This window comes from Diadema antillarum, unplaced genomic scaffold, assembly GCF_040938485.1.
Source record: "Diadema antillarum isolate AM-2024a unplaced genomic scaffold, OU_Dant_1.0 seq00000649_RagTag, whole genome shotgun sequence".
Taxonomy (NCBI): Eukaryota; Metazoa; Echinodermata; class Echinoidea; order Diadematoida; family Diadematidae; genus Diadema; species Diadema antillarum.
In genome coordinates, this window is record NW_027271563.1 from 818,066 (window position 1) to 842,308 (window position 24,243).

A 24,243-nucleotide genomic window follows, 5' to 3' on the forward strand; every position below is an offset into this window, starting at 1 on the left:
ACTGTGTACACGCTTTTGGACACTGTGTTCTTTCCAGTAGGGAGTGCTTGATTTCACCCTGAGAGATATTGCCCTTATTTAAAGCATACTCCTTTGTGTGTTAGTTTTTGTTTTGTTTTTAACTCATTGTCATTTTGTTCCATTTTAACTGCTTGGTGGTTAAAATGAATAGTGTTTTCCGCATAGAAATGTAAAAGTAATGAGTGTGAGCAGTATGAAATGGTGTTCGTTTTTTCACTCTCTCTTTACACGCATTTAGAAAACCAAGTCCAATGAAGCGTCATCGTCGCAACAGAGAAAATCAAACATGAATCAGAACTTGGTCGTGAAAGAAAAGCGACGGACTTCTAAGGATTTCGACCAAACAGAGGCCTGATGAATTTGACGAAATAGAGGGACAATGAGTCAAAATTGGATTAGAGAATGTTTTGATCAGAATGTTTTGATAATCCGTAAGAATTAAAAAAAAATGAAGAAATGAAAATTCTGAATCAAATAGCCTTAATCTGTAAACATGTAAAAGGATATAGGCGGTTTTGAAACTCAATTGAAACACGGAATTGTATGTTGTGATGACCGCACTATAGATCATCGATTACTTGTATAATAAACAAAAAGAAAGAACGTTTAACAAATGATATCATTACAAATAGATACACATTTTTATCTGAATTTACAGACGATGAATAAAGGCGGAACAGATGAAAGGATCAAAATATACGTTATGAAATGAGAACATCTGTTTGTATTGTCTGTGTAAACCTTTATTATAGCGTTAGATTTTAACTAGAAACAGATATTTTCTAATCTTATTGTCAAGAGAGGAAAAAGAGAGATGAATATATATTGAACGAGAGAAAAAATAAACAGCGAATGGAAGAGAGGCAGAGAGAGAGAGAGAGAGAGAGAGGGAGGGGGAGAGAGAAAACAGGGTGGACTGATGAGTCAGAGAGACAGAGACATGAACGTCATCTTAATCAGCTAGAGTGTAAGATAAGGTGTCTCTAAGGCCTAGAGTCAAAATAGGAATCTAGAATTGCATAATTCAAATTCATGAAATTCTTCCGCCGAGATGTTTTCATTCTTCTAATTCTTATAGCATGCAGAGCGTACTGCGTAATTATTCGAATTCATGAAAATTCTTCCGCCGAGATGTTTTCATTGCAACTGATTGACAAATTGCCCTACATCGACGTAAATAAGCACTGAATTGATCAGTGTTTTTATAGTAGTAGCCATGATAAAAATCATGGGTGTACATACTACGTACATTTACGTCGATATAGGGCAATTTGTCAATCAGTTGCAATGAAAACATCTCGACGGCAGAAGTTTCATGAATTTGAATAATTACGCAGTACCCTCTGCATACTATAAGAATTAGAACCAACACTTGCAGTCGGGCGGAAGCTCGGTGGTGTGGTAGAGATGACGCCTGTCCGGAGATCAGGAGGTCGTGGGTTCGAATCCTGCTCTAGTATGTACTCCCATGATTTTTATCATGCCTACTACTAAAACACTGATCAATTCAGTCAATGGTCAGTGCTTATTTACGTCGATGTAGGGCAATTTGTCAATCAGTTGCAAAGAATTGTATAAGTTTCAATACCATCGTACACGAAATAAGCAATTAACAGAATTTTATAAATCACACATATTTTCGTTGTGACGCTGATGGCCGAAGCCACTTATCATGCAAATTACGTGAGACGAAACCATCTCATTACATATCTCTCATGATTATTTTCCCCAGAGTTTATTTTTTAATAAAACATTATAATAACTTGTATCCTTGCAAGCAAATTATCATAGCGTTGCAATACCCAAACAGTGATGATTTTTGTAGGAAGAACTATTTTCGTAGGATAATGATCATCAAATATAATATATTTGTAAAATCTAGTCTGAGGGTGGAAGGACGCCATCATTGTCCCTGTAAGTATGGTAAAGACCAGTATTACTACAACCTGATGTTTTGTGAAATCATGTGATTTTTTTCTTACTTCAGCTTTTAAAGAATCTTTTTCATTCCATTTTCATTTCATTTATTGTTTCTGCCAGGAACGAATTAACAACTCACTTTAGAAAACATGCGCATTGATTCATCAATTTTATCATGGCTAACTTTGCACTTGAAAGATAAGGAAATAATCGTGACAGAATACAGAGATATATAATAATACAAGGAAAATCAAACTATCACATAGGAGGATCCCCAGTAAGATAGCCAACCTTAATATTTGGGCCTCACTATGTAGGTAAACTAAGAAACTTTGACCACTCCGTTCGTAAAATGTTGCAGATCATGGAGTGGTGTCGCACTTTTGTGTCTGTCTATCACCTTCTATGGGCTTAAGAGACCCCTTTCACAGCTAATATGTACCGAATCTTTAAATGCTCATGACTTGGCGAAGCTGACCGATAAGACATCGATGTACGCATGTACTCTTCTATCGCTCTACACAAAAATTTCTCAACGGTCAACGTGATATATCTACGTTCTGCTTGTCTGTCGGTAACAAGTATAATAGGCTAAATTTGCCGAAACAGCCTCAATTACTTTAGGTTTTCGTCATCTGCTTGATCCTTCTCACACGATTAGTCTTGTCAAGGAATGAGCTTCAAACTTCATTTTTCGCTATACGTCTTAAAGGCTCGATGATGGTGACAAAATTGTAAATATATCGACAATAAAACATGTGTCTGAAAGCATGACAATATAAGATGTCAGAGAAGTCACAGAGAATTGTCAAAGCTGGGATTTAAAACTGATAGAGAAAAAGGGAATATTTTCCTTCATATCGAAATGGTTTACGATGACCATGTGTTGAATTGAAGCTCGTTGATGTTAGTATCAATAGGGTTAAGGTGGACATATCTCTTTCTTCTTTCACTGTTTCTTGAAGAGGGACATGTACGAGGAATAAAACAAAAATAATAATTCCGTGACGCCACAGGCAATAAGCGTGCGTTCTCAAGCCCCGATAATAGGCCAAAATTTCATTTACCATAAACATGTACTCGGCAAAAGGCTATCAATGTCAAATACGGGATCTCTGGTCGTAAGTCGTCTTAATCGCTCGCACGTGGGATGAAGTGAAGTGAGTGGCTAAGAAAGACAAGGAAGAACATGTGCTTGAGAGAGATAGAGGGGGAGAGACGGTGGGAGAGGGAGGGAGGGAGGGTAAGGGAGATGGAGAGAGATTGGGGAGATGGTAAAGGAGGAATGGGTGGGGTGTGGGGGAGGGGGAATGGACGAAATCACGGGCTCTGATTTGCCTCATCTTGTCCGCGAGATGCTGCGGGAAAGCTCCGAGGCGCCGTACCTGACGCGTCAGCGCGAAGGGCAGAGGCTTTTTCCTCCCATGCCGAAATGCTGTTGCCATGGCGACGGAGAGTGGAAGAGATGTTCATCGTGGATAAGAGACAAATGGACCCATCCCTTAATAGATTGGATTTAGCATCTTTTCGTTTTGCAATCCCGGCCGTTTTCGTTATAGTCATTTTGCATCTCTTTGTCTCACCTACTTCCTTCCTTTCTCTCTATTTTATATATTTTCCACACTGGGATTTTCGTGAAATCCCTGAACAAAAACTCGGCTCTATACTGGCCACCAACTTGTCGTGATTCTTTGTTTGTTTGTTTGTTTGTTTTGCCCCTGATGTTGCGACGGTGGGGAGGATGAGGGGGATGTAGGGAGCAGAGTGTACAAGAGAGAAAGAGAACTAGAATCACATGCAAATGCACATCGATTAACAATACATATTGCATGCATATTTCTATAGATGCTAATGACATTAGTAATATCGTGAAAATAACAGTAATGATAAGAATATTTTGTACAAAATTATTATCATATAATCTATAATACTAATCATAATATCGATATGGCGCAGATCATGGTTGTATGCTTTTATTGAAATGGATATAAATCTAAATAAAGAGGGAGGGAAACAAAGAGGGAGAGAGAAGGGGGAGAGAAGAAGAGATGTAGATGGGAGATATGATGAGAGAGAGGGAGATAGAGAAGGTGAAATGGAAGGGACACCGTGAAGAAAATTATGGGTTTGTGGTTTTATTGACGTCCGAGGAATATGCTCCGTCTCCTCTCGGCAAAGTGGTCAAGATTTAAATGGAATCGAAAGACCTAAATCTTCTTCTGCACTCTAACAAATCTTGCTAGTGATGTGTCGAACGGCAAGGCATCGCTGGATGAAGCCGGGTCAACAAATAAGTGGGCTCCGAAGGCGAACCTCACCTCTTGGTTTTGAACAAAGCACATTGTAATACCAGCAGTGCAGTCCCAGAATGGTATATTAAATTATCTATTTCCTTTATTCTTTTGCACGGGCAATACATTGAAATATCTTTATCTCTAACATGTGTACATATGTTCCTCTCTCTCGCTCTCTTTAGACACACATACAGTCACACACATGTACTCACATGAATATACATGTATATCATTAGCATTATATATCAGGGCTCAATTTTGTCCGATGACCCATTCTGAGGGCCACTGAAGTCTTTAAATCTTAAATTTTGGTGGCCCGACACCAATTTTTATCTGCCCGGACAGAGGGAACAATTGTGTTCATGTATGACTCCTCATTTTCTATATCAAAAAGTTTGTGACCTTAGCTGTCTTTTCTAATGAATTGTAAGAAAAAAATAACGATTCATTAAAAAGGAAAAACAGGCTCTGTTTTTTTTAGTGATATGTATATAGATTCGCTGCAGCAATCCAGTTTGATACGATTTCTTGAATAGCGTAGGTCACTCAAGGAGTTCCTATGAGAAAATCCTAGACAGATATTCCTAGACAAAATCAAGAGAAGAACTTAAAGAGAGCAATTATAGTAAAGAATCACTGTTATATATCATCTTAGTTAACTTTGCTTCCAGAGTTTACTGTAACGTTAGTGCATCACTATCTTTGTGTATTTAGGTAAATTCTTTCAGCTGAATTGCCTATTCAGTAATAGGCCTACATACATGAGATGACAACGATAATACACTGCTATAGTAATGATGCGTGTTATACTGGTACTACTACGACTTAACTATTGTACTATTGCCTTGATTTACCACTGCTCTACGATCCGGACTACATCATTACGGCGGTAATGATGGCAGTGGTATTGATAACGACACTACAAGCATTTACAAGACAGTGATGCCTGTCAGGTTAACAGTAAAAAATAATGATAACAAAGATGACAAAAGTCAAACAGTGAAACAATATATTACTGACAACAATATTGGTAATAGTATGATATCTATGTAATGGAAAAAGTGATCATAACCATATATGTGTGTCGGCCATCACAGCGATTGATTATTGTATTTTTTTTTCAATCATTATTATCATTCTTATTATAAGTACAGTTATCATTATCAACTATTATCATACTTATAATTATCATTGATTATCATTACTGCTAACGTCACTTGGTAATTTAGCAGCTCATTTCAGTTCAGTTTTATTTCTGCATTCCATTTTCAATAAAATATAATACACTTAACAAAGTGTCAGCACAACTGTAAAGACTTTTTGTGTGCATCAATAATATTACTGTAATCTTTGTCGTACTAATAGAACAATTACAACAAAGAAAGCAACAAAATGCATAGAAAGAGACAAGGAACTTTAAAGTTAGTAAGCTAAACGAACTGATGGATGAACCTTTCCACTTCTCACCTTAACTTCTCATTCGTCTCTGAAGAGATCCTTTATAAGCCACAGGTCAAAAACTGGTAACCAACCAAGAGGATAAATAATTATGGAAAGCGCGATGGGCACAAAGCTATTTTTTTCCTCCCATCTGTTCATTTTGGTGATCGATGACCTGGGTAGGAACGTCGAGAAGAGAACGGGGAAAACGCACCGGTCTTCTAGAGAGAGAGGGAAGAAAGAGAAATAGAGGTACAGAGAGAGAGAGAGAGAGAGAGAGAGAGAGAGAGAGAGGGAAGAGATGGAGAGAGAGAGAGAGAGAGAGAAAGTAGATATATTTATGGAATGGAAAATGGTCGACACGAATTATTTTTGTTCCACTTTTTTTCTGTTAGACTTTCTTCAGTTGTTGTTGGTGCTTTTTTCATTCCCGTCTCCGGATGTTTAGAAGAAAAGCGGCTGGCTGGTGGTGAGATATGGCTTCCGGTGGCAGGGGTCGTGCGGGAAGAAATGGAGGAGAAGAAGAAGAGAGAGAAAAATGACACAGAAAGACATGCAGAGATAGACAGAGAGATAAAAAGATTGATAGACACATTTATCCATACATTCATGCATACATACACACATACACACTGTCATATCTATGCACACACATATACGCAAACGCATACACACACACACACACACACATACATACACACATATAATATATATATATATATATATATATATATATATATATATATATATATATATACATATATATATTTATATACATTTTGAAACAAGGAAGGAATCCGGAGGTCTCGGGTTCGAATCCCGATGAAAACCCATTTTCTTTGCTCAAAGTTTTCGATATATAAATATATATATATATATATATATATATATATATATATTCTTATTTTTTTATTTATTATTATTTATTCATTTATCTACTCTATCATTCATTCATTTATATTTATACATACATGGTACTAGATAATCAGACGAAGAGGGAGAGGGAAAAGTGAATTGACAGACAGTAGAAGAGAAATGTCTATGATATAGACATATCTTCAGAAAAGAGTCCCCACACATTGTCATTTTCTGTTTAGACACAGGCACTAAGACGCGTGGCTCTGCAGAGCTGCTGGTAACAAGTAAAAAACAAAACAAAACAAACACACCGATATCATAAATAATCTGTTTCTCTCCTAGTATATGTATATATATATATATATATATATATATATATATATATGTATATATGTATATGCATATATATATATATATACATATATATATGTGTGTGTGTGTGTGTGCGTGTGTGTGTGTGTGTATTATGTTTATGACTCACATAAATATGAATTATATATATGTATATATAAAACTTATATATAGGATTTTATAAACTATATCTTAAAGTTTAATTTACGAAGAGAGAGAAAGAGAGAGAGAGAGAGAGAGAGAGAGAGAACAAAAGAATCATAAGAATACACACAAAATCATTCCTGTGAGAATATATACATAATAATTATGTTGTCATATGTATACATGTGTATTATAAGATAAGTATAATTATATAACATATATATATATATGTATTGTACATATATGAGATTAAAACCTAAAATGGCATTAAAACGCTTTATCCTGGCGAGGAAATTAAGCGCATGTTTTAGAAAAGGCACCAAACAGGTTAGTCCAATTCTTCATCAGCGACCAGGATGCGATGTGATGTTAGATTAAAAATCCGTTTCTGAAGCAGAACATACACACAAGGGTATACGTCTGCTCCTGGTCGGACGGATTTCAAAACTAACCTGCTTGTGATGGAATGCGTCTAGACTGGTAGTTGCTGCCACAGTGCATGGTAACCGCGCAGTGTGTATGTGCGCGTTTGGCGTAGCAACGACGCATCCATGGACTGGTTCCCTCCACGAACAGCCAAAGATGAAAGGATGAAATCAGTGTTAAAAAAACATGACAAATATGAATCCCTGATAGCTTTTCAATGGACTTACATTGCCAACGTCATGCTCCGATTTACTATCACGAAGATAAACGGTTCAGAGACCCACCTCATCTTGTCTTTCACTGACGCAAACTCACAACTCCGGCCCCCATAGAGACATCCCAGCCAGTAGTTGTGCCTTGTCCGTGATGGAAAACTGTATCAGACTTTCCTGATAGTCAACGGTCTTTCTCGTAGTCAATCAGACTTTTCCTGATAGTCAATCAGACTTTACCTGATAGTCAACCAGCCTTTCCTGGTAGTCACTGATCAATAACGAACGGAAGTGAATGAGATTAAAACCTAAAATGGCATTAAAACGCTTTATCCTGGCGAGGAAATTAAGCGCATGTAATTTCCTCGCCAGGATAAATTATATATGAATATATATATATATATATATATATACATATATATATATATATATATATATATATTCATATATATATATATATATAATTGTATACATATATATAATTATGTATATATATATATATATATATATATATATATACATACATATATCATATGTAATCATAAGAATGTTGAATAGGCATCATCATGTCCTTCCAAATTAGAGAAATTAATACTGAAATCAACAATCATTTATTCAAAAAACAAAACAAAAGCAAAAAGAAAATGCAGCTCATGAAAGTACCCTGACCCTGACCCTAACCCGCACAATATCCGTACTATCATATTTTGGGAGTTTGATCCTGAGCACTGACATTGTAATAGAAAAGTTCCTATACAAACATATCGCCTAGAGACCGATATCCTAGGAAACTTTGTTGATGGTATCCGGCGAGGAATTTGCCTGGTGATCAGATCGTCTGTGAGGGTCTCCCACCCACAACCAATTAGGCCTCATTCCCAGCAGAAGTATTGCTATACTACTGTTACTATACAATAAACTCTTACTTTATTTCTACTACGACTGCTGCTTCTATTTCTACCACCACCACCACCACCACCACTACTACTACTACTACTACTACTGCACTGCTACTACCACTGCTACCACTTCTATTACTACTACAACTACTACTGCTACTACTACTGCTACTACCATCTATTACAGCTACCAATGAGGAACAAATGATACTTCTTCTTTCTTCAGTTCTGTTTTTTTTTTTGTTCATTCGAGCAGTTATGTAATTTCCAAGGACGATGAAAAGGTAGCCTGTTCCAGTCCCTATTACTCACTGATATCGCTATACCTAAGCCTCTCCTTGAACTTTAGCTCTGACAAGTAATTTTTAGCCCGGTGTGTATTTTGGCGAAAGTGCAAGCTAACCCTAAACATAAAAATATATAAAAAAAAGTTGGCGAGTTCATCCGATGAAATTTTAATTCGCTCGTCGGCTCCAACTCCCTCGACGGCAATTACGTCCCCCGTGGATGGCGCTGGGAACGGTGCCCAAAAAGGGGTTCACACGTCTACCGGCTCCACAGTCATTTTTCACTTTATTTTCAATTATCTTATTGGAAAATACGACGCGTCAAAAGAAGGTAAATTCATATCTTTGTGGAGAGTGAGAAAAGGAGGGAGATAGAGAGAAAGAGAAAGAGATGGTAAGTGTGTTAGTGCATATGAAAGTTAGCAAAAGACAAAGAAAAAAAAGGCAAGAATAAGACAAGAAGAGCACACTTAAGTTCTTTGTTAAAATATGAGTTAAGGGAAGAAATGGACGTAGAAATACGAGGGCTTGCCACCCTACAATCTTTCGGTTTATCCACTTCCAGTTAAGCACAGATCAGTTGCAAGTTAGTCTCTTTGTCAAATTCTGAATCTCTGTTACTGATGCTGGGTTTTTTTTCTGGATATCTATAGTGAATCTTACAATTTCGTGTGTTTTGAAGAGTGAGAGAATTTAAATTCACGACAACGCACTTCAAGTTGGGTCTGTAACGGTAACCTGAATTTGAACTGTATGATCTTACGCCTCACGTATTCTTCATGTTTACAGTGCAGTAGTGAGCTTACTACAACTGTATTTTTTCATGTCTTATCCATGTTTTTTTTTCTTTCAGTATACTAGTGTTATTAATATATGTCATCTTTAGTCCTTTGCCTCTCCTATTGTTTTAGGTATTTTTTTAATCTAAGCGTTTTTTTATCTAAGTTTTCGTCAATCTTTTCTCACGTGAAATAAGATGCAATCAAATTAATTCTTTGAAGACAATCAAAATTATTCCCCTGAATGAATTATTTTCATGTCATTCTATTCATCTGACAAATACTTTTTACTGTATAGTCTCACACGTAGAAACTATGATTTCCGTATAAACATACCATTCTATAACATATTAAACACAGCATATGCACCCTAGAGCTCTCTTACATTTAGATAACAATAAGTATAGTAAGAATCCATTGGTCTTTTCATTAAGGTTTGAAAAAGTTGCAAACATATATCAAAATTGAACCTTGTTACTATATCTGTAAAAATCTGTAATCAAACGTGGAAATCGAAGAAAACAGATCGGAGAGATCCGTCTAATACCCTTACAGGCAACCAGGCTGATAAGAGACCGTATCATCTTGTATGAAATCACAGACCGTGTCATACCAAAGGAAAAACAAAATGAAAAGAAGAAAAATAAGCCGAAGTAAATGAAGAAGCAAAAGAAGAAGAAGAAAAAAGAAGGAGGAGGAGGAGGAGAAGAAGAAGAAGAAGAAGAAGAAGGAAAAGAAGAAGAAGACGAAGGAAAAAAAGAAGAAGAAGAAAAAGAAGGAAAAGAAGAAGGAGAAGGTGTTAGAATTATTTCATGTTCATACGAGTTACCGGTATGTCCATTTACATCCTCTTCCATGCCAACGATATTAGATGATAGCAGACTGCGGCCAGTGTTTTAGCTTTGAATAGCTCGACCGAGTTGAAAATCAGCTCTGAGCATACAGTGTATAACATGCGTTTGTATACGTGTTGGCCGTGCTTACGAGCACCGCAGAGCGCCTATAGCTTCCCTAGGCAATGCAATTATGTAAAACGGGGCAAAAGCCAAGTGTAATGGTGGCATTTTATAAATAGATCACATTCATTTAATTTTCGTTATTTCTTTTTCTCCGCTAGCACGCGATGAAAGGACGATTGACTAGCTAATGGAGGAAATGACATGTTTTGGCAGCAATAATTGATTGTATATGGTTGTGCAGTCATACAGGAGTAATGAGGAGTCGAGGCCTATATAGTTGAATCTATTCTCCCTTGACTTTTTCAAAATCCTAAGCTATAGGCTTCATATAACAAATTATCAAGTACTACAATCATTCAAAGGTTAAAATCATTATCACAGACAGGGATTACACACTAATTCTCTCCTTAGACAACATACTTCATTCCCAAGAACACAACACTGTTAATTTGTCGTCTTCTTCAGTGTACATTGATTATGTAGGCCTTTTGACCCGGCATACTTCGGAAGATCAAAGTTACTCAGGTTTTATTTTATGTGTATGCTATAAGAATTTAAGAATCTTAGAATAAGATTTGGGGTGGAGAAAGTGTGCTTGTGATGCTTGTAGTGCGGTAGATAGACGTAGCAGTACAGTCACACCAATAGTAGTGGTGGCAATAGTGTGGTAGTCGTAGAAGTAGTACTATGATGAGAGTGATAATAATGAAAGCCGTTGACATCATCGCTGTTATCATAGTTATCAGTATTGTTATTATCATTTATTGTTATTATTATCATTATTATTATTATTATAATTATTATTATTATTATCATTATTATTATTATTATCATCATCATTATTATTATTATCATTATTACTACTACTACTACTACTACTACTATCATTATTGTTATTATTATTATTATTATATTATTATTATTATTACTATAACTACTACTATTACTACTACTATAACTGCTACTACTACTATTGATAAGTGTATTGTCATTATTTATAACATTATCATTTTTATAACTATCATTACCCTCCTCATCATGATTATATTATCATATAACAGTCATTATTCTAACAGAATCTCATCATTAACGTTATCATCATTATTGTTCTCTTCATTAATTCAATTCAATTCAATTCAATTCAATCATAGTTCATTTCCAATCAACGAAAATCAAAACGTAGTACAAAGTATACATGTCATGAAATAATATTGTTCAAACATTTGCAAAAGATTCATGTAGTATCCGAGATAAATCATAACAACATATATTTATATATACATACAATAATTAAGAGGAATATACTTCGTGGGCGTGCGGAAAATAGATTCGATTATGGAAAATAGTGATCCACTAAAAGCAAAGCTTGTTGGACGTGGATCGCTAGATAAATAATGAGTAAATAATATATTATTCGAGGTTTTTTTTTTATAGCTATTGTATTTGATAGATATTATTTAAGTCATTTGTAAAGATATACATGTAGTTATATTGAGATACGCAGGTCGGGAAAAAAAAATAGAATATCAATGCTAATGCCCGGACGCGTTTTTTTTAAAGACGGCACAGATTGGGGCATGGCGCGTGTTAAACCTATGGGAAAAACGTTGGGTTAGGGTTTTTGGTTATGGTTATGGTTAGGGTTAGGGTTGGAGTTAGGGTTAGGGTTAGGGTTAGGGTTAGGGTTAGGGTTTGATGGTTAGGGTTAGGATTAGGATTAGGGTTAGGTTTAGGGATAGGGTCCCCGATAAATTTTTAGTTTCCCCAATCTGTGCCGTCTAAAAAAAACACGCTGCCCGGACACTGTAGACTGAACCACGTGTACCGGGAAAATATGACAAGGACAACACACTCGTACACACATTACCCACACACATCATCACCATCTCATATTAGTATTATTATTCCTATCTATCATATTATTATATCTGTTGTCTTTGTTATCATATATATGTATCACTTTTAGTTCTAGTATTAGTCAAATAAAGGTACAGCTGTTTGTGGCAATCTTTTGTCTACTAGAGTTACACATTCTCACGAGTATACCTGGCCTGCTGCCCTCTCGTGTTTTTGGCGATATTTTCTCACATTCGCGTATGCTTCTTGGTGCTTGCAAGCGCTCTGTGGGCTTCACCCTTCAGACTCTCCCCAAGGTCACACAATAGCAACTTTTCTAGATATGAAGGGACTTATCACCCATTAATCAATCATCAAAGTACTTTTACGGGAACGACAAGTTATGAAAGAGTAGTACACAAAATGAGACAAAAACGATACTAAAATATCAAAGATTGCAGGAAGAGTAAATGAATGAAATCATACGACACAAATACCTGTAACACTACTGAGTGCTTGACAGAAAGGTAAGGATCGATCAATCAGTAAGCACCGAGCATTTAGAGAAACACCACCAATACCTCCATAATCGCACCGTTACCACCACCACCACTACCACCATTCCCAATTTCGCCACTACTGCGCAACTACCACCACCACCACCACTACTAAAAGCATCACCATCACTACTACAAACATCCACAGCTTCCACCATCACCACCACCACCACCACCACCACTATTACAACTATTACCATCGACACCAACACCACCACTACTACCATCATCACCACCACTTCCACCATCACATCACCACCACCAACAACAACAACGCCACCACTATTACCACAATTAGCACCACCACTGCCACCACTACTACTACCAATATCACCACCATTACCACCACTACTACCACCATCACCACCACCACCACCAATATTACCACTATTAACACCACTACCACCACCACAACTACTATTACCACCATCAGCACCAGCACTAGCACCAGCACCAGCACCAGCAACAAGTGTAAAATTACACATCATACCTGCAGGCAAGCATAGAAGAAAACCCCATAGCTGGGAACACATATTTGAAAGTCCGTGGCACAGAAAAGGTTAAATTTGCTAAAAATAGAGCTTCTAAATAGGAGCCCCAAACGCTTGATGATTTCACTTTTTATTTTATTTTTGCGGACAAAAATAATGATGATGAAATTACTGCCATCTCTTTTCATCCGTGTCGCTTTCAAATTTTCTAACGCCACATCGGCTCTGGAATTCTTAATCATACCTAATCAATCATCACAAAATGAAATGATGTGATGGCGATCTTACCACAGAAATGTTTGTTCCTCTTTGATGTCAAAACATCTGGCTATAATGAAGAGAATGACTGCAACATGTTGCGATAATGTTAATGAGTTTTTCATTGCGTCTTCATACGGGTCTTATGTTTCAAACCATGATATGTGAGTAGAATAATCTCTGGAAAATTATGATAGCATGTAGTCCATATTACAAGCCAAATCTTCTGATATCAGACTCATGATTTGAGTTGGAAATAAGATAATCCGTAGTAATTGAAAGTTTTTCCAAAAGTGTGACAACAAGATGGATTCAATTTGGGCTGGAAAAGGGTAAATTTTTATTGTCTATAATTTACAGTCTAATAAGTCAATACCCTGGTAACATATAAATGTTCTCGTAGCAAGCCCCACCCCTCAAAAAGCGTAAAATACGTAAAGAAAGTATGTAGTACTTGGTATAGTATAGTTGTGCTAGAATTGCAACATACGAGGAACCTTAAATCAGGTTTAACTAACTTTTCCGTGGTAGCCACATCTCTGGTTTCGTTCAAAGATACGGACGCGGGGAAACATCGCGCAGAACTCATCCTCTTTAAATAAAAGATTGCGAAAGCTGAAACAATGAATACAATATAACAGATGAAAGCAACAACAACGACGATGAAGAAGATCTGCCAAAAAAAGAATGCGATTCCCTGTTCAAGAATTCTGATGGTTGGTGGTAAAATCTTATTCCAAAATTCTCACCCTTTCTTCATCTCCTCCCCTTCGATTCCTTTTAAAAAATGAAGCTCTTGCGACGCGATCATCACTTGGTGTATCCGCACACGTCGAGAGAGTAGGGTGGTGATAAATCAAATAAGGCAACTATTTTCAAAAATAAATACATGTGCTGCCAAGAGCATCGAAAGGTTTCATAAACCTGCCACCATGTATCCTCAGCATCCTTCAACGACACGACACCCAGCCGTTAATTTACCGAGTCCAGGGCTGGTTTTGTCAGAGACCCTTAAAGGCAGATTCCGTCTATCCGCTTTCGGATGTGATGACCACGGAAAGTATCAAGGAGAGACCGCTTTGAAATCGGGAATAGAGAGCGCGAAGGGTGAGGGAGCTTGGTGAGCGCAGCTGAGCGCGATTTGCTCATTGTAAGTTCAGTTCAGTCACCATTTGATTCTATTTCCGCATTTTCTCCGTGAAAATCCCTCTCATACATGAATTAACGGTACATGTATTATTTCGAACAAAAATCTACATACTAAATTCGCAATATAATGACCACGATAATCTTTGAAGTATTGAAAATGAAATCAAACGAGGCAACGATGCACTTTTTTCCGTTTTGAGAAAGAAAAGAAAGCAATACGTAAATGAATAATAATGACGGAATGTTCCCCATCGTTACTGTGTGTAGTGAGTTTCGTGGAGAGTGAGGGGAAATAGGTAGTTGACTCATAGACAGATAGACAGACACACATACAAGCATTTGCACCAATGGAAGGATCAACAAACGAAAGAGAAACAGGGTATTTGGTTGTTTGTCCCCTTGACCTTGAATCTTTATGACTATGCCAATAATTGCCTCTTCAGAAGAGTCTGCACCATCCGGGTGAATAGGCGATATTATTCTGTATAATAATACCTAATTGAATTATGAATATATACATATGCATTATCTGCATATGCATAATAAACATAGATGTATCTATAAAAGATAACGTAGAAGTATATAGGCCTACATATATAATAATTATATTCATCTATTTACTTCTTATTACTAATTTATTCATTTGTTTATTCATTTATTTATTCATCTATTTATTTACTTATTCATTCATTCATTCGTCTATATAGAACACGGTAAGATAGGCAGTCTCCTCCGAGAGTGTTTTAGCTCTTTAAACCTCCATATCATCCAGTATTGAAGAGGTGTCAAAGTTATAGGTATATATGGATACAACATCTAGCAATCTCTAGCTTTCATATGGAAGCAACAGTGATATTTCGATAACAAATGGCTAAATGGTTCACAAACAAAATTGAAGGAAAGGTTGAGAGATGAAATATTATTGCTTTGATCTTATATGCTGTCCCCTCGATATCTGACGCTGATAACCAAAGGCTAATATTATTCTACGTAAGACTTTATTCCAAGATGTTTTGTTTTGTTTGTTTGTCTCGACGTCATATAACGGTCGATATATTTCTACAGGGGTCTACACATCAATCAATTTTTGTTTTTATCTATCTATCTATCTATCTATCTATCTATCTATCTATCTATCTATCTATCTATCTATCTGTCTGTCTGTCTGTACATCCACCCATCTCTGTATCAATCTATTGATCAGTCTCTGTTTTTCATGTAAATTTATCAATGTTATCACATTCACGTGCATGTTTCTATTCTGTGCTCTTAATTTCTTTCGATATTAGATCTATATGAATATATAACAATAATTACATTGCTCAGTGAATGGTTTAGTTTGGTTTTATTTTCGTCAACAAATCTTGATATACTGAAACAGACAGATACAAATTATAAAGATATAGTGGCAAAAAACGAAGTACATATAGTATAGATTTGGAAATACATGTAGTCTGTTTCACACCTATCACTGTAATTTGTGACACGCACCAAATTACGAACCGTGCTATTTTCCAGCAGTCTGGCAGAAGGACGGTGATGCGATTAAAACATCTTCAGCTTTGATAGTCAAAGGATGTTTCACGAATAATTTAGATTGAACTTAAATGTTCAGATTGACTTAAAATTATGGTACGCCATTGGTTTCTCTTTTAAGTTTAATGATATTTTTTTTGAAGAATCCACTTCAAATTGTTATCAAAAATCACAGAAAAGTCCCTTACTTTATATTGTTTATTAATGCCTGTATGAAAAAGTCTCCAAATCTTTATTCTTATATGAAAGTTAGAATATTATTGAAGTTACACACAGGCTATCATAACTTTTAAGTTGATCTAAAAACTTAAAATCGACTTAAATTCTTTGTGAAACACCCCACAGGGTTACATGCAAAGCCAATGTAAAAACAAAAAAGTTTTGCAAATGGCGCATACAATGTCATCATCAGAATAATGTCATGGGATACATTCGCAGCGCCTACTGAAAACAGCCCGCTGCAAATCTGGATTTATTGCTCTGACGTGCAAATCCGCTCGGGTTGTGGCGTGAGGCCGGACATTGACTTTAAATGGCCGAAATGGTCCGGTGTGATTTAGTGGACGAAACCCTCTCGCCCGGTGTTCACAGACTCAAGGCTGCTAGAAATGAATTATGAACAAATTGGCTGGAACATTTATCCCCCGAAGGACTCTTACATATTTTGTGTTTTAGACGCATTTTGCCGTCTCTTTCTCTCCATCTCTACCCCTCCCCCCAATCTTTCGAAGATATTGATTGCCTCAAAATTTCTCCTTTGAAAACAAACTCATGTGCGGTCGAATGGGAAGCAATGTTTTCACGTTTGCCAAACGCCGCTTTCTAAGCTGTAACCATCGTCCATATTTTGAACATCTACTTTTATTGTCTAACCGCAAAAAATATTGACCTGTTCGTTTGATATTAGGGAAGATAGATACACATTCATATATATCCCATGTTATCAGTTTGAGCCATTTGAGATTAAAACTGTTGAGAAAGAAAGAAAATAATTAAAATATGTGTGATCATTTTGATGATATCTTCAAAAACATTTCTTGTTATGTAACGAGTGTGGTATAAATTGAAAGGACTTTTTTTTCTGTTTGAGAAAAAAAAATTACGTTACTTTAAAAACTTTGAAAATGGCGTTTATCTGTTTTGCATTCAACTCTTATACTAGCATTGACGAGTAGACACATATTTTCATATTGTCTTCAATATGCATGTTGCAAAGTTTTCTTCCTCTGCAAAATCATTTCAAAAAACAAAAACAAAACAAAACATTGTCAAGTCTTGACGAATAGATGATAATTTAAACAGTTTGTTTACCCAAATCAGCGATATACAACTTGGCATTGACAAGTTGCTATCCAAATTAATTTCTTCATTCAAATCATATCACGTGTAGGGTTTGTTCTTTTTTTTTGTATTTTCATTTCATTTCATTTCATTTATTTCATTCTTTCTTTTTTTTTCGGCAAACATAACACGAAATGAATCAGAAGATATAAAAGGTATAAATGGAATAAATCAATGTATTATACAATTAAACGATTTTTTTCAGAGCTCTAGGAACTTTCTTACAAACGCAGACTAAACAACAACAACAACGACGACGACGATCATAACACGAAATGAATCAGAAGATATGAAAGGTATAAATGGAATAAATCAATGTATTATACAATTAAACGATTTTTTCAGAGCTCTAGGAACTTTCTTACAAACGCAGACTAAACAACAACAACGACGACGACGACGATCATAACACGAAATGAATCAGAAGATATAGAAGGTATAAATGGAATAAATCAATGTATTGTACAATTAAACGATTTTTTTTTCAGAGCTCTAGGAACTTTCTTACAAACGCAGACTAAACAACAACAACAACAACGACGACGACAACGACGACGGTGACGACGGCTACGACGACAACAACGACGACGACAACAACATCAACAACAGCAACAACAACAGATGTCTTACCTTCACTATACAGACTCAACAAAATTGTCGAAAATCAGAATACGAAATGCTTTTTTTTTATTGTAATTCATTGACAAATTGCCCTACATCGACGTAAATAAGCACCGAATCAATCAATATTTTAGGTGTAGCAATAAAAGAAAAATCATGGACAAACATACTGAGGCTTGAAATGAACCAGCAACCTACAGGTCACCGGAGAGGCGTCTTAATTTGAATAAAAGAGTTCTTGTCGCTTTTCTTCCAACGTGCTTCGTTAAAAGATACGAAAGTGAATAAAAATTGAACAGGCCACCTACACTCCAACTTTCTCTGTTTGTCTCTCTCTCTCTCTCTCTCTCTACCCTTCTCTCTCAATCTCTCTCTCTCTTATATATATATATATATATATATATATATATATATACACATAAATAATCATATATCTATATGTATATTCATGATTATGGGTATGCTTTTAAATATATATAAAACTATTCATCAAAGTACTAGAAAATGAAAGAAATCATGGATGGAATTGTTATAAAGATGTCAAAAAAGAGTAGCCCGTTTGTTCCGTAGGACAACCACTCTTCAGTTGGTATCAGTAGACCTGACAAGGTCCGCTTCCTCCCCCCCCCCCCTTTTTGGAGCTGAAAAAACAAAAAAAACAACTACAACACATGAACTTGCAACATCTTACAATCATAGAGAGTACTTCTTTTGGAAGAAATGTTAGGCAGCTCCTGGGAAATGGCGATAAAAGTCTTTATTTTTGTGGCGCAAGTTTTTATCGTGATTTTTGGCTCTTTATACGAAGCAGCGCGGGTCACACCTTCAGTCTGTTCAGTCACGTTGCTATTACAATGTATTGTGATAATGTGTTCCATGTGAAAGCTATCAGAGTATTTTTAAGGTGTCTGCCGCGTCCCCGGGGCTTTGCCTTGAGCCAAGATGGCAGCGTCTACCCGGCGATTTGATTGGCTAACCTCTGACATGTGACACACTGCACATCCGAATGACACCAGAGGAGGGTTGTTGTGATAAACAAAAAGGCGGAGTAGAGGGTCAACCACTCCAAAGAATAATGATTTCTTCCCTTCCCCTCCCCCTACACTCTTTGGGAAATGTCAGTTAAAGTGCGATTCTATACCACGCTTAAAAGTTGATGATAACAAACAGACTAAGATCACATTAACAAAATGGTACACGGGTCATCAAATACGGAGTTAAGAAAATAAAGTTGAAAAGTTTCATATTTCTCACTACCGAACGGTGATATTTCACTTTCATTTTCATTTATCGGTTTTGCAGCGTTTTCATGAACACACATTTCATAAAGAATATACCTACTCAAAATATGAAAATATACGGATACATTCTGATATCGTGATATAGCGTAACACAGGCTTGACAAAACCAAGGAGCAATATAAATCGTATTTTCCATTGTTTTTCTTACATTTGGCGGGGTTGCAGGGGTTGACACAAAAAAAACAAGAGCTTGAAAGCGTGTCAACCTTGAAAGAAATCTATGATTTACGTATTTACCCGTAAATTTAGAGGTGCAGAAATGCGGATTTAAATGACATCATGATCATCAATCCAAAACTCTCCTATAACTTTTTTGTGCGTGAACACCTCACAGCAGCCTCACTTTAGGTCGATAAGTGAGCAACTGCATTCATGTCATCATTGCCGGGTGACGGCGACTCAACAAAACTCTGATGCAACGGATGCAGTTTTTTCTTTTTGATGTCATGTCAAAAAAAAGAAAGAAAGAAGGGAAATTCTTTGAAGATTTGGGTATAGATCAATAATCGTAGACTTTCAATGTCACGACATCACCTCATCAACTTTGAAAATTTGGTCGCTGATATGACTGTTTCACGAAGACATATAAAAATTAGCACGTTCTACATGTTCTATGTATAATTTTCTCATTGACGATCCGACTACGCCGTAATCTCTATCATTCTGTCTCCCTGATGTTGCTCTCTCTGTTCAAGCCAACATGACCATGGTGTGAACGAAGTATGAATGTTCGTTATTCCGAAGGTTCGTTAATCAGAAAAATACAATGGAATAAGGTTTGTTATTCCGAAGGTTCGTTAATCCGAAAATGTAAAGACAGTGCGTATTAACAACCCTTCGGAATTACGAAACGTTCTTCAGTTTTCGGACTAACGAATCTTCGGAATAACGAACCTCTTTTCATTTTCGGATTAACAAACCTTCGCAATAACGAACCTTCTTATGTTTTCGGAAAAACGAACCTTCGGGATAACGAACTGTAATCGTCTTCGGTTACCATCGCATCCCCCCGATGTTGCTCTTTCTGCTAAAGCCGATATGAACACGGTATGTACTAGCACTTTAAGTCAGGAGAGAACGTCAAGTTCTTTTCAAAGATTGCTCCCACGGACTCACGTCTCTGTCTTTGCACGTCTTCATGAACGTCATGCTCAACCAGAGATAGGACCCCAACGTATTGCCCCACTACTTTTTATTCCCCCATCTTACTTCGTTACAACCGATTCAGTAATAGATGAATGACTGAGCAAACGCTTTGTTTGTGAAATGTTCTTTCCACTTTATGCCGCCAAACGTGACTCGATATGTCGATTTATTGACTACATGCAGCTTGCCAGGTCGTTGGCTTTTGAAGGGCGATTCAGCGCCAAACCTCGTATAGACATTGGCTTCCATCTGAGGCAAAGAAGAGGTATGTACAACCTATATAGGCCTACATAAGATGATTTTGATAAAAGTCGTGGTTATCTGGTTTATGCAGTTTGTAGGATTGATCTTGTATCTAAAAACATGAGACGTGAGATTCTCACACTTAACTGCTCGTACAACTCCATTTAGAGTATATGAAATGAAAGCCCTATGCATAATCATTACATAATAGCTGTTTATCAATCGCTAGCCAACTAAATAGATGTTTCAAATCTTCACCATAATCAATTTTTGTTCTGGTTTCTTGAAGATGATGTGTTCAGTACCGTCAAAACAAAGACGTTCGTATGGGCTATCCCCAAAAAAGGGTAAAGACTTGACACTAGGCTAAACCTTTGACAATACTGCACTGCGTCAGTACTGACAAAGCTGAAGGTACTGACGTGTGTGTTACCATCAACGGCCCTTTCCTTTCCCTTGGTTTAACCCCTGCGTCCTGGGTACTGTCCCCAAGATTAATTTATGTTTCGATCCATCTCCTGGTATCATATACAACGTGATAATTGTTTCTTGACCCATGACCTTTATACGACTAAAGCTGCCAAGAATTACTGGTGCAGGATGCTGTAAATCAGGTTTGGGGCGGCCGCTCGATCGCGCCCGGGCAGGCAAGGCCGACTCGTGGCGTGGACTTCGTCACGTCTTGAAGAATCGCGTTTCGAGAACACCAAGGGAGTATCACTCCAGTTAGACCAGTCACCATTGTCACGTGACCTCACTGCTGGGTGGTGCTCGAATCGTATTCCGTTTTTGATCCGATTGAAGACACTTACTGACCGCGCGTTTTCAGCGTTTTTCCCAGAAGCAGTAACCACACACATTACCATGAGAAGCTCAGATTTTTAAACCAATCACGGTCATATATATATATATATATATATATATATATATATATATATATATATTTACATGCCTCTCTTTCTCAGCTTCAAACATAACTACAGAAGAATTACTGGTCTTTTGTGAGACAACAGTACTTGCAGTAGGCCCTACTCAGAAAATTAATTCCGAATTTCTGATTCCTGAAACATTGAGAGATGACTTGAACTTGTAAACTCGTTTGTTGATCATAAGCGTTAGTAGTACGCTTTAGTCAGTACAACAACGCTAATCTTCTTCCATTCTCCTACATGGATAGTGATCACATATGAATGTTATCAACAGTCAACTTAGAGACGAAGTAAATGCCAAAGCAGAAGATACCATTTGAACTCTGGCCAAAGACGTCCAAACAAAGTTCTTGGTCTATCATGTTAAAAATCCTTCTAATCACCGACTCATCGACTTCACAATTTCATCAGAAATCATCGACGTCACAATTTCTCCTCCTCCTCCTTCCTTTTCTTTGACATCATTATCATTATCCTCCTCATCATCATCATCATGAGCATGATTTATTCTTCATCTTTTCTCGTTCTGTCTTTCTTTCTCATCGTTATCACCATTACTACCTTCTCTTCTTTTTCTTCTTCATCTTCCTCTGTTTGATCCTCTACCTTTATTCTTCTTCCGTTTTTCATCTTTTCCGTCTTCATCAAATTCTTTTCTTCTTCATTTTCTCCTTCTCCAACATGCCTAAGATCACCGTTGTTGCTCTTATCTTCATTCTTTAATTTCCTTGACATTATCATCATCATGATACTTGTCGTCTAAGCCATTTAACATACTATTGTTTGCAGCAATCTATCAAAAAGTAAACCAATTTCCAAATTTACAGCTTTTTCAGTAAAACTCTTATCGAGTGTACACTTTATCCTTATCGTGCAAATTGAATTGTCTTGCGCGTCTTGCGCTTGAGGTAGGGGAAGTCATTAAACTCGGCCAAACTGCGTCACTTTCACATTACCTAGCATTTTTTCTCTCTCTCTCCTGTTCTGCTAGGTCAAGATCATACTACTTATGTATTCACACCCCAGAGGGTGATGTAATGATATGCTTGTAAAACATATTTATTATATACAACCATGACCTGCTGTCGTCGCTTGAAATTCAAACATCACATTTCCATGACATATCAATTCCACATCCCACGTACATCATTTGCACTGGTCTTTTTTTCCCCCGGAGGAATACGATAACTGTCATTACTTTGAAATATCAAAGAAAATATTTGATAACACTACAGGCCAATGACCGATGCAGAGCGAATTATGGTCAATATAGTCTTATGGCATATGAGAACAAACCGTCATATCTTTATTAGTTATATCTAAAATAGATTCAATAGTCTGCCATTTATATCTCTTCAAATCCATAGGATCTTACATCTCTGAAGATAATAAGACATGATATTTATTCATATTGATGCATTCCTGTAAATTTTTTTATTCTTTTAGAAGATAACGTCACTGTCATTTTTTCGCCTGCTATTTTCCGATAACCACTTACAACATGATATTTTCAAGCTGTGAATGACATTTATCAAATATCACTGTAAAAGAATAACTTTTTCATTATTTGCCGACAACAAGAATACACGTAAGTCAATATCTTTGAAAAACACCTTGCATAGTAGGAGTACAAACATCGTTTAGCTTTTAGTTTTGAGTCTGTCACCTGAATGCATATTTTTGAGTGAAAATTCAACGACTATACGTCATCATCAGGTTAAAAATTACAGCGGAGATAATCGACAACGCGGTGCAATATCTCATGATGAAAGATACAGGTTATGTTGGGAAGAACTTTGACGGAGGATTTAACGATCTCAGTCTTGGAATAAAAAAAAAATGCTTAAACCCAGTTGGAGTTACATGCTTAGTACTTTTAAAAGTTGATAGACATATTAGTCCTGCAAGTCAAAGACAAACCATTTCTCAAGAAAGTGACTCCATTTAGGGCATACCGAGCTGTATTATGACAAAACTCCCGCAGTGGTTAGCGAATGAATGCTAATGTCGAGCTGGTGTTTGAACACTGTGAGTCCATTAGCGTGCACGTCATGACGAGAGCATGATCTGTAATATAATGGACGTGATTTCTTCATCGGCGAGGAACGTATGAGTACAAACCTTTTAAATGGGCTTTTAAGGCGACACAGACCAATATGGATTGTTTCTTTAACGAGATACTGTCATAGGATATATTTTTATGTCTCTCCACTATTCGTTCCTGTTACTACCGATATTCCTTTTT